Source organism: Rhineura floridana, chromosome 2, assembly GCF_030035675.1.
Source record: "Rhineura floridana isolate rRhiFlo1 chromosome 2, rRhiFlo1.hap2, whole genome shotgun sequence".
NCBI classification, from domain to species: Eukaryota; Metazoa; Chordata; class Lepidosauria; order Squamata; family Rhineuridae; genus Rhineura; species Rhineura floridana.
This window is the reverse complement of record NC_084481.1, coordinates 21,827,751-21,840,888: the sequence shown is the minus strand read 5'-3', so window position 1 is coordinate 21,840,888 and position 13,138 is coordinate 21,827,751. Positions and strand designations below refer to the sequence as shown.

General features: G+C 40.7%; 1 protein-coding gene and 1 pseudogene across 25 annotated transcripts in view; one reads left to right on the top strand and one right to left on the bottom strand.

Moving 5' to 3' along the window:
* The window catches only part of PLCL1 (phospholipase C like 1 (inactive)), a 326,003-nt gene that overhangs the window by 307,906 nt on the left and 4,959 nt on the right, over positions 1–13,138 (top strand). The window lies entirely within an intron of this gene.
* On the bottom strand, positions 719–801 carry LOC133378635 (U2 spliceosomal RNA; annotated as a pseudogene).

The window sequence follows — 13,138 nt, the reverse complement described above, 5'->3', positions numbered from 1 at the left end:
CTGGTGGAACAGCCCCTGAAAGAGCTTCCCCGCATCTAGTAACTGCTAGAAAAAAACTGATCCGTGAAGACAAAAAAAGCAAATAAATAGGAAATCCAGTGTCACATTCAAATTTTGCGAAATTCAAGCACATCTCTGATCTATATTTTGAAACATTTGTATATGTTAAGGGGAATGTAAGCTGAGCAGTTAATGTGCATACAAACTGATTTTTGGGCACGTTCATCAGGCTTCATGGAGAATGTGCACATAATCCATCCATGAAGAGGGAATTGTGAACATTTCCTGCCGATATATAGTCTCCAACAGGCCTTGGCAGATATAAATATCTCTACTGCATTTTGTACATTCTCTGGTCATTATGCATAATCCCCAACAGGAACTGGGGAATATGCATATCTGAGCTGACTTTTTTACATTCTCCAGCCATTATGACAAATTTTCAACTAGGGGTGGGTGAAAATTTCACTAAAATCAAACTTGGCACCAGACTTCCTGGTAGTCTGCAGGTTTGGTATCTTTGCAGACCGATTGTAAACACTGCGAGTTTCCACAGCTTTTCCTGACACTAGATTGAACTTTGCTTTGCTAAGGTGAAATTAACTAGCATGTGAGATTGCTTTGCTAAGGTGAAATTGACTAGCATGTGAGATTGCTTTGCTAAGGTGAAATTGACTAGCATGTGAGATTGCTTTGCTAAGGTGAAATTGACCAGACTGTGTATTTGCTTTACTAACATGAAAATGACAAGCCTCTTTCCGAATACTACACTTGATCTTAGCCAAAAGGCCGAGAAGCGATATCATCACTTTCATTTTGGCATAATTGATATTTAACTTTTCTTTTGTGTAATAGTCACTAAGCTTAAACAACAGCCTTCTTAGGCCTATTCGAGTAAGTGATAATAAAATCATATCAGCATACAAAAAAAAGGAAATCTTTCTTGATTCTATTGAAGGAGGAAAGAATTTTGAACCAGATAACTTTGGGACTAAATCATTTAAATATAAATTAAAGAAGGCACCCTTGTTTTATACCTTTGGTGGTGACAATAGCTTCAGTTAAAGAACCAGAAATCCCAGCTTTTACTCTAGCAAATGTGTTGGCAAAGAGTACTTTAATCAAGGAAAGAGACATTTATTGATAATAGCACCTGCCAATTTAAGCTACAACTGGTTTCTATCAATCGAATCAAACCCTGCAGCAAAGTCAACAAAGGTGATGTAAAGGTGTTTGGTGGGGCCTGTAATGGCCTGTTGAGCTAAAAAATAAAGAGTTAAGCAATGATCAGTAGTACCTTTAGCCTTTTCTAAACCCAGCCTGTTCAGTGTGAATGATATGATTAGAAGTTTCACAATCCTCTAGCTTGTTTAAGAGAAATTTGCTGTATAATTTAGAATCTATGTCCAAAAGATTTATTGGCCGTTAGTTGTTAGGATCCCTTTTATCTCCGTTCTTATAAATGGGGGAAACAATGCTCTGTTTCCAATCAGCTGCAAATATACCTGAGTTATTAATTTGAGTAAACACTTTAGCCAATAAAGAGGCCCACCAATCAGAGAAATACTTGTATATTTCAGGTGGCATCATACGTTCACCTGGGGCCTTGTCAGGCTTGAGAGATGTAATAAGATTCTTTATCTCAAATTCAGAGACAGAAGGCCACTGGGGCAGATTAGATGCTGCAAAGGAAATGGGAGGACTAAACTCCATATCAGTAGTCCCTCCATATCAGTAGTCCCATAAAGCATACTAAAGTGAATGTACCATTCACTTGCACGTATTTGTCCGACCAATATGGGTCTAACCGAAGGAAACAATACCTGAAAGATACCTGAAGAAAGGATACCTGAAAGACTGTCTTATCTCTTATATACCCAGTCGATCACTGCGCTCTGCAGGTGAGGGCCTCCTGCAGATACCATCTTATCAGGAGGTCTGTCCTGCACAACATAGGAAATGGACCTTTAGTGTGGTGGCACCTACCCTTTGGAATTCCTTCCCCTTAAATATTAGACAGTCATCATCTCTGTTATTTTTTCAGTGCCTATTGAAGACCTTCCTCTTTCAACAAGCCTTTTATGTTGAGACCTTATCCCAGTCTGCATCTGTGTTGGAATTGCTTTTTAATATGTTCTTAAAGCTTTTTTAAAAGGTTTTTAATCTTAGATGATGTTTTGAAAGCTTTTTTAAGAAACGTTTTTAAAGATGTTTTGTTTTAATGTGTTTTAAAGTTTGTTTTTATGATGTTTTAAAGTTTTTAGTGCTTTTGTTTGCCGCCCTGGGCTCCTGCCGAGAGGAAGGTCAGGACATAAATCAAATAATAAATAAATAAATAAAAATAATAAAACAATGTCCCAGAACCTGGACACCTTTTTTTTCCTGCACTGCCAGGCCTAATTGTTGCCATTGTAATTTGGCATACTTTTCTTTTTTTTCTTTTGTTTTAAAAGTGCCTTATAAGATGACCTCAGAGACACTAAATATGCAAGGGAGATGTTGGCTCTGTTTCTAGCAGCCTGGTGTGAATAGTTCATACGTATTTTCTTGGCAGCTCTGCATTTTTTTGGTCAAACCAGCTATTAGTTGGTGGTCTATTAAAATTAAGCTGTTTGTTACGAACCAACACAGGTCTAAGATTTTGTGTAATCATTTGGTTAGCTTGTAATGCGTCTGAATCAGAAACCGAGATATCTTGACAGAGAGATTTAAAGATATTACTCTTAAATGTGAAGGAAATGTGGGGACAAAATACCCTCTGTTTCCCAAGATGAATTCCATCTATTTTTTGGTGGAAATAGGGGGAACAGAGGTTTGAAAGGTTGGCTGTCAACAGCAAGGGAAAGTGGTCACCCTCAAAGCTTTTTATTTCACGCAGTAAGGTATCAGAAATTGCCATGTAATCTATTGTGTTGGCACCTCTGTTGGTAAAGTAAGTATATGTGCCCTTAGTCTTATCACAACAAATGCCATGAAGACACTGTAGATGATAGAGGGAAGGAGCTTCAGGCCTGGTTTGTTAATAGTTTTATTCCAGGAGTTTCTATCAATAATTAAATCTTGCAAACCTGCTCCATGATTTGTACAGTCCACTTGATTGGCCAGGCCAGCACGAATTCTAGCATTAAAATATCCACATAACAAAAATCTAGTATTAGGATATTGAGACTCCAGAAATACCAGAGTTTCAGATAAACTATCCCAGATACTATTAGAGATGATTTTTCTACTCTTGTCTGATACAGACATTACTATAATTTATAGGGTCTCACTTGTTGCTTTGGCACCATCAAGAATTCATGAAAATTTTATTTTTGATAATGCAGTCACCTGTTCATGGGATGCCTTGATTTAACATTTTTGCTAAATGCTCTGATTTTAGATTATAACCTATTTTAATTTTATAAGTGATCAAATTGCCTGTTAATTTTCTTTATGTATTTAAATTTCTTGTTTTATACGTTATATCTGTTGTAAATTATACACCTACAAGAGTGGCTGTATACTATAGCCAGCATGGATTTTTCACATTCCACCATGTTAAAATGAAAATACCACCATGCCATCCTGCTGTTTCCCATAAGCTCATGTCAAAACAAAACCTTACAAAATTTATAGTCCTAAACTCAGAAATGCTTGCTTAACAACCCTCTAAGTTTTCGTGGTGATACACAAAAAAGTCAGAGAGAATAGAGAGTTCAAAGGCTAAAAAGAGAGAGAGAAAACCCAGAGCCCTGTTGTACTTTTTTCTGTCAGTCATCTCATAATGTGTTGAAATTAATTAAAGATCAGCCATGTTCACAGAGTACCTGCAATCCTATTACTGCCTTGCCCTATTCTCTGAACTTCATCTTAAAAAAGTGCCTGGCTGATTTTTAATTAATTTAATTAATTTAGCATTGAACTCAATGATAGGGCCAGGCATGCTCAGTAAGAACCAGCTGGCAGTGTTCTAAAAGCCAGACTCACAGCTGCTTGGCTTGCCTAATCAGGGGGCCACACCCACATCAGACCTTTATTAAATTGAAAACCTTTGTTAAATTGAAAATATCCCCCATGCCATTCTGATGCTTCCCATAAGCTCATTTCAAAACAAAACCTTACAAAACGTATAGTCCTGAACTCAGAAACCCTTGCTTAACAACCCTCTAAATTGTTTTGGTGATACACAAAATAGTCAGAGAGAATCGAGAGTTCAAAGTGTAAAAAGAGAGAGAGAAAAAACCAGACCCCTTTTGGACTTTTTTCTGTCAGTTGTCTCATAATTTGTTGAAATTAATTAAAAATCAGCCATGTTCACAGAGTACTTGCAATCCTATTACTGACTTGCCCCATTCTCTGACCTTCAACTTCTGCAGTTTAAAAGTAAAAAAATGTCTGGCTGATCTTTAATTAATTTAAGAAATTTACATTGAAGTCTATTATAGCTTTGGTCATGCTCAGTAACAACTGTCAGTGTTCTAAAAGCCACACTCACAGCTGTTTGGCTTGGCTGATCAGGTTGCCACACCCATGTCAGACATTTAATTCACTTTTGACAGTCATGGCTTCCCCCCAAAAATCCTGGGAAGTGTAGTCTGTGAAGGGTGCTGAGAGTTGTTAGGAGACTCCTATTTCCCTGGCAGAGCTGGCAGAGTAGGTTAACAGTCAGCCCGTCTTCTGGGGATTGTAGTTGTGAGGGGAACAGGGCCTCTTCTTGCAACTTCAGCACCCTTCACTAACTACACTTCCCAGGATTCTTTGGGAGAAGGCATGTCAGTCTAAAGTGATATAAAGGTCAGATGTGGATGTGGCCAGGGACAGCTTTGGTTTAAATTTGGGTGGGAAGCTACACGTGCCTGCTGTAGAATAAAAAGGTGGGGGAAACCCTGAAAAGCAACGATACTGTTCACAATGTTTTCCTTTTGGAAAGGAAAGGGGCTTTCCCTCTGCCCAGTGCCTGCCCACCCAATCTCCTCTCCTCCCCTCCCCCTTCCTCCCTACCCCTACTACCCTTCCTTCCCTTCTCTCCCCCTTGCCCCTCCTCCCTCTCCCTGCCTCTCCCCCAGGTCAGTTTCACCTTTCCTCAGCATGATTGTGTAGGAGTAAATCCCACTGAACTCAAAAAGCATGTAAATGATCAAACCTGCTCTCCCCTCCTCCCCTCCATCCCCACCCTTTTGCCCCTTTCCTCCCCCTTACTTTGCCCTTCCCTCCCTCTTCTCCTCCCCCTCCTTCCCCCTCCTTCTTCCCCCCTTCGTCCTTCCCTCTCCTGTGTCGTCCTCCACCAAGGTCAGTTTTACCTATTCTAAGCATGATTACACAAATACCATTGAACTCAATAAGCATGCAAATGATCAGACTTGCCTTTCCCCTCCCCTTCTCCTCTCCTCTTCCCCTCCTCTCTCCTCTCCCTTCCTCCTCCCCTTTTCCTCCCTTCTTCCTTCCTCCTCCGCTGTCCACTTCAGCCCTCCCTCTCTCCCTCCCTCCCTGTTTTCCTCCCTCATGGTCAGTTTCACTTATCCTAAGCATGATTGCACTGGAGTAAATCCCACTGAACTCAATAAGCATGGGAATGATGAAACCTGCCCCTCCCTGACCCTTCCCCCTGCTCCCCTCCCCTTTCTCCCCTCTGCCTTTCCTCCTCCCCTCCCTTCTCCTCCCCTACCCCTGCTGTTACTCCTTCTCCCCTCCCCATCTCCCCATGGTCAGTTTTATCTATCCTAACCATGATTGCAGGGGAATAAATCCCATTGAACTCAATAAGCATGCAAATGATCAATCCATTCTCAGCAAACTTGCACAGGATCCCATTTCTTACCTCCTGGATTAAAAAGTGGAGAAATTCACTAATAGGCAAAAAACCTTGCAGTTTAAGAACGTATCTATAGCCCACAGATATTTCTATCAAACTTTGAAAAGCAGGGAAATTGGGCAGCTATAGTGAATGCACCAGGGGAGCAGGAGACCTGACCTCTTCTCTGAGATATTGTACTGCCCTACAAATCTGGCAAAATGCAAACACAATTTGAATTGGCCTTTCACAGTCCAATCCACTTGCTGTATAGCTTGGAAGAATTTGGTATGTGCCTCTGAGCATATAGTGAGTGGTGACAACACCTGCAATCAACCAAAAAAAACCCAGAAACAAGATATGTGCTGTGCTGATCTTATTTTAGCAGGGAGGAAGCAACAATATTAAGATAATTGATTTAGTTCAGATAGTCACTTTAAATATGTTTGATTTATTTTGCAATTTTAGTGAAGTTTCCTATACAGTAGGGCCCCACTCATACGGCGGGTTATAAAGCGAAAACCACTGTAAAGCAGAACTCATTAAATAGAATGGCGCGTGATGCCCGAAAACCGCTGTAAAAGCGGAACAAGCGCCATATGAGTGGGGCTTTAGTCTAATTGCATCTAATTGAGACTGCTGTATTAGCGAATGGCTGTAAAGTGAAGCGCCGTAAAGCGTGGCCCTACTGTAGTAAATCATTATCTTTTGCTTCTGTGTCTGTGAATATGTGAACTACAGCAACACTTTGCAAAATTTACACTAAAAAAAAGCTCCAAAAACAATTGTGGAATAATGGCACTGACTGTTCTGCAAAATAGTCTCCAATGGATATGAGGAGTGTCTCAGTTTGCACAAGATAAAACAGTGGGAGGTGAAATATATTCCAGGAAATGTCTAGGTGTGTTTTATGTTTTTAATTGACAATGCCCACCTTTCCTTAAGTGGAGTGGTTTAAGCATAGTGGGCTGAACACATGCATCTTGGGCAGGCCAAGTTTGTTTTTCCAACAGCTAGATTCATTGCCTAAGTAGCAACATACTGTAATCAGTCTGATTTTACATCAAACTGCAGTTTCAGATTCATCTGTTAATGCACCCAAAATAGAAATAGAACATAGCCTCCAGTTTGAAACACAAAAGGCTGTCTTCACCATCATGTGACACTGACCAATAAAAAGGCTTTGAAATCAAAGAAAATAAATTTGACACACATTTCTAGGATGAATAATGAGAGAAATGTAATTTTCTAGGTTAGATTCTCTGTAGAAACAGTAGTAACACAGGAAAGAAGCAAAGTAAGAAGAACACCAACAAACATACAAAAATGTATTTCTCCATATTTGGAGATGACAGGTGTTGCCACCACTCATCATATGCTCAGAGGCACATGTTACCAAATTCTTCCAAGCTACACAGGAAGTGGATTGGACTGTGAAAGACCAACCCAAATTGTGTTTGCATTTTGACCAATTTGTAGAGCAGTACAATATCTTAGAGAGCAGGTCAAGGTCTCCTGCTGTCCTGGTGCACTCACTATAGCTGCCCAATTTCCCTGCTTTCTAAATTCAATAGGAATATCTATTGGCTATAGGTACATTCTCAAACCGCAAGGGTTTTTTGCCTATTAGTGAATAGCTCTATGTTTTAACTCTATTAATCCTTTTGTTTGTATCTACAATGACCTTTGGCCCAAGCAGTAATAATAATAAACTATAACTGACAAGCCTATGTCTTTGCTTTGCTCAGCCTTCTCCTTGCTTTGCTAAGTCTGTTTCTTTACTTTCCAGCTTGTGCCTTTGCTTTGCTCAGTCTGTGCTTTGCTAAAGTGAAACTGAGCAGCCTGTGTCTTTGCTTGGCTAATGTGTGATTCACCAGCTAGTGTTTTTACTTTGTGTTAAAGCAATCTCTCCCCAGGATTTGCAGGGAAGGATCCAGTACCATTTGAGAGGAGAAGGAGGAGAAAGGGAAGGAGGGGGGATTGTGTGGGTGGGTACTCGGTAGAGGGAAAGCCACTTGCCTTGCCTTTCTGAAAGGAAAACATTGTTAACAGTATTATTTTTCGGGAGGAGAAAAATTGGAATGGTAAAAGCAAAGGATCACAGAAAAATAATTAACCCAATATGGAACCACCTACCAGTTCAACGGAATGCAAACCAACAAGTGGATCCCATCCCTATTTCCAACAGGCCTTGGGGAATGTAGATATTTCCAGTAGTGTAACTAGCTTTACATGTGCCCTGTGCAAGGTTTTATTTTTGGGCCCCTTAATTTTTTTTTGGGGGGGGGGGAAATAATAATAAAACAAATACGATATAACAATTGTTTATAAATAATTTTCATTTCAGCAAAACCATTTCAGGGCCCCCTTTGTCCTGTGCCCTGTGCCTGTGCACCTGTTGCACCTGCCTAGTTAGGGCACTGGATATTTCAACTGTATTTTGTACATTCTCCAGCCATTATGCATAATCTCCTGCAAATTAGGTAGATTCGCCTTTAAATGTGAACTGCATTGAATTTCTCCCCCATCCCTAAGCCAAATCTGTAAAATGCAGACTACAAAGTAAGGTTAACCTAAGAAGGAAAACACTGGCCAAATTTCCTTTAAGAATTCTATAAATGCCACTCTAACAACAACAGACAAATAAAAGAAGATCTGTGTAATACCAATGTAAAGGATTAGTAGTATATAGAACACGAAAAATCCCTGCTGACTATAGTATACAGCCACTCTCGTGGCTGTATAATTTTAGATTTGTGGCAAACAGTAGAGTCCAGATATTTTGTAGAACTCAAAGTGAATTGTTTTATGACTGACTGAATTCTGAGAGCAGTCTTATTAGAGCCGCCAGCTGACAAGAAATTGCTACATTTTATCAGTGATCCAGTGCCAATCCATCTGTCTACCCATGGTATTTAGCTTTGATCAACACGGGAGTATATGAATGATTCACAAACATTTATGATTGCCAGTGAGTTTATTGCATGATGCCCAGGTAATCCAGTGACACAATCTGTTGCCTGCAGTGTCAAAACAGGGAACCTTTGGTGATTTGATGGGACAGTCATCCAAAGCAACAATAAAGAAAGCCAGATGAGTGACCCTGGTACTTTCATCTCTGCTTCTGGGTCAGAGCTATCCAGTTGAACAGGGGCTCCTTTGTCACTAAGCTGTTTAGCAGAATGGTTGAATGATCCCAGATGTTACCAGCTTGTGATGCAACCATTGCTCATGCTGGTATTCTAGCTGCTATTGTTCCTAAGGATTGTTTACTGGTGCTGAACCTTGTTAGCTACCATTGTCTCTCTAAACTTGTTTACCAGGTCTGGAGTAATATGGTGAATGCAAAATTGCATGGTGTGTGTCAGTGGATCGAGTCACAACAGGTGGTCACCAAGCACCAGATTTTGTTGGGAGGGAATTGTGGATGAATAGAGTCAGTGATGCTAGATGTAAGATTTGCACTGAATTTGACAAAAATGTATTTCTCTTGTTTCTTGAAGTTGTTCCCTCTCCCTCCCTTTGATCATTTGCAGGTTCATATTCTATGTAGTGGTAGGATCATCCTCTCTGGGGAGAAAAATGTGAAATTGTGATGATTGTAAGAAATGGGGTCCCAGTACACAGGTATAAAGTGGCAACAGGAAATTCTGCCCCCTGGTGGTTGTATTCTACCCCTTGTGCAGAATGTGGCAACTGACAGAGAGAATTCTAGGACCTGCCGCTTCTGATGTCATCAGATTTTGCTTTTTCTCCCCCTCTGCTCCTCATCACTGGCTCACAGCATGGAAGTGCTGTTTTTGGCAGCAAGCCTCTTTTCTTGCAAGGTGTAGCTCTACCCTTCATTTATTTCTTATAAAATATATATCCTGCCCTTCAATTCAACTAGAACTAGCAGCTATAAATTATATCAGTGGGAGTTGTGTTTGACAGATTTCTCCATTCTGTTTTTAAGGCTTGTGTTTTTTAGGGGTCCATATGCCATTGATCTTCTGTCGTTGCAGTGCTCTCCTGAAATGTTCCGTTGTGGCTGCTGAAGCTAAGCTTTTCCATAGGGATGCTTATAAAATTCTCCCCATCTGAATTTCTCCCACAGTTTTGGGGTTCTAAATTACCCAATCTTGTCTCCAGAGTGGCACCAGTGTGTCTGTGATCTGCCCAGCAGATGCCAAAAAACTGTTGCTAATATAAAAACTGGTGGAGCTCCAACCAAAGTTCTGCCTATCTGGTGTTTTCTGGACTTTGTTCAGATGGTTGTATGTGTGCAGTCTGACATAGTTTTCAGTTAGTATTTTTTCCTTACAGGTTACTGATGTGCACATGGCCATCGATTAAATAATCACAGCACAGAAAGGAATTATTTCCGGTTTACATGACCTTCCCCCTCATGTGCTGAAAGTTGCAGAGTTATGGGATTGTGCCACCTATCCCAACTCCCACTGGCAATGCATTCAGCAGTTTTGTGAAGGGCTCCTCAGCCAGGCTGTTTACACAGCCACCAAACCACCTATGTGTGCTTTCTGTGGGGATGTGCACCCCTCTGATCTGATTGTATGATCACATTGATTGCTTTTTTGCACTGTGATCTAGTTTATTAATGTGTTTATTCCTTGGTGCACATCAGTAACTTAACTACAATAAACTGTATGTGCCAAATTCCATAATTAATTTTGGAGACTTTGCAAGTTAAACTAGAAGGCAGGTGGAATAGAAGTGCAGGACAGAGTGAACCTACAGAATAAAAATGGAATGGCACAGGGAAAATATGTTTGTTAATTTCTTCTTGTTTGGAGAGCTCTGTCTCAGTTAAGATTGCTCTTTAGTTGTCATGTGAAAAAATATATGTATTGTTTGGTAGAACAATAAAAACCTCTGCTTGGTTAATCACAGTTACGTGTGTATTAACAGAACGTTTCAGCTTCCACCTTCGTCAGCTGCTAACATACAAATGCTGTTACAAAGGTGGCAGTTATAGAGCTTTGAGGATGGAATGCTCAGAGGGGCTTCATTTGCAGAAGCTAAGTAGTGGTGGTACTGTCCTCCAGGTTCAGGCCATGTGGGGCCAATGTGTCCAGAGAGTATATCCAAAAGTTCTCCCTCTTAGTCAATGCTGCTGGATCTGCTGGCATCGCTGTCACTGTAATGGAAAAGTCCAGCAGGCTGTGACCCTCGATGTTAAAATGCTTTGCAACTGGTTGCTCCACTTTTTTTGTCAAGATTGCTGACCTGTGGTTCCTGAAGCGCGTGCGTAGGTCAGTTGTGGTCTTTCCTACATATTGGATATGGTATCCTGGTCTTTTCCACTCGATGATGTAAACTATATTGCAGGACCTGCAGGTGATGTTCTGTTTGATGTAATATGTCCTGCCTGTCCCAGTGCTTGTAAAAGTGGCTGTCTCCCTGAGGTACACACAGGTGATACAGCATTTGGAGTGACAAGGATGAGACCCTGGATTGGTGATAGGTGGCTTAAGCACAGCTCTCACCAACAGTCTGCGCAAATTAGGAGGTTGGCGAAATGCTATAACAGGAGGCCTGCTGATGGCTCTAGTAAGATGTTCAGAGTTTGCCAGCAATGGGTAGCTCTCCCTGATTGCTCGGCGATAGTTAGGAGATGCTCGATGGAAATCTACCACAAATGGAATCCGTTGCTCTCTGATCTTTGACACCTCAGTATGATGGAGGAGGTTTTCTCTGGACAGAATGCAGGCTCGGTGGATGTTGCAATTGATAATATGTGGAGAATATCCTCTTAGAAGAAGGCATTCTTTAAGTTCACTGATCCTTCTCTGGTATTTATCTTCAGTGTTGCAAATAAGTTTGATTCTCAGAGCTAAGCTATACACAATGTTTTTCTTTATACGCCTAGGCTGGCAGGATTTCCAGTTTAAATAGGTGTGGGCATCAGTGGGTTTGCTGAAGAGATCAGTGGTTATTTTGTTGTTTTCAATGGTGAGAAGGACATCCAGAAAAGGGATGTGTGGATTGTCATTTGTACTATTAAATAGATAGATAGAAATCTTTATTGCTTCTAGCCATTGGCCATTGCAAAACATTTTAAAACACAATAATACAATTTTACAATAAAATACATTTTGTTCTATTATGGAGTAGGCATGGATTTTCAGGGTTTGTTGATGTTGTCTTTCACGGTTTGGGCTCTTATTCGCTTCGCTGCCATGGCAAAGTTTGTAACTGCAATGGTCACCTCCTTGTAATTATCTGCCAATAGGTCCGCAAGTATAAATTCATGGGGTAAACCCTCCCTAGGTTTTAGGAAGGAGTCTAGAAATTTTTGTCTCGGGGAATTATAAAGAGGACAATAGAGCATATAATGGGGAAGGTCCTCGATCTGCTTGTTCCCACAAATGCAGAATCGTTGGTTTCTTGGCACTCCCTTATACCTTCCCTCTAGGACTACTGTGGGCATTGTCTGAAACCTTATTTCTGTAAACGCTCTGCATTTCTGTGGGCAGCAAAGGGTAGAGAAGTAGGTGGCAGCGGAGTAATTTGTTTTGAAAAGAGGGAACCAGGTCGAAAACTGGGAACTCACTAATCGAGATCTATCTTGGGACTCGTCGAAATTAAGGACCCAGTTAGTCAGCTCTCTTGGGGTGAATAATTTAAGATCATTAGATGCTAAGTTGTAGTAGTCAATTAGGAGTTTCGTGGATTGCGCCCACCCCCCTTTTTGTATTTGTTCCTGCCAACAGCCTTTAACTAATGTGGAATCATCCAGCAATAGGATTTTCCTCCAGAATCTTAATAGTGCCAGATCAATTCTTGCTGTTAGTGAATGAATTCCCAGTTCCGTTCTTACATGAGCAGAAGGGGACCGCGCGGAAGGCCCAAGATCTGTTTTAAGAAAGAGTTTTGCAAAGGTTCTAAAGTACGTTTGAGGGAATGGCCCCACAGTTCTGCCCCATAGAGTAGTTTAGGTATTACTGCAGCTCTGTAAATTTTTAACATGGGAAGAATCAGTTGGTCTCCTCTCGTGTAATAAAACCTTTTTAGTTGGCCTATTGTTTTAGCACTGGTTAATTTGATGGCTTCCTCTTGGGAAGGTAAGTGTGTTGGTAAAGGCAACGCCAAGATACTTGAAGGACTTTACTTGTTCAAGACTTCATCCGTTTAAAGTCCAGGTATTTTTTTTCTTCCTGTGTCTGCCACAGACCATGATTTTTGATTTTGCATGGTTTACCTGTAGATGGTGTGTTTGGCAAAATTCTTCCAAATGCAAGAGTATTCTTTTTATGCCTATTTTATTCATGGAAAATAAAACCAAGTCGTCCGCATATAATAATACCGAATTTTTTTGAGAACCTACAGATGGGGGGAAAAACTTGGGAGCAGAGAGTGCAGGGA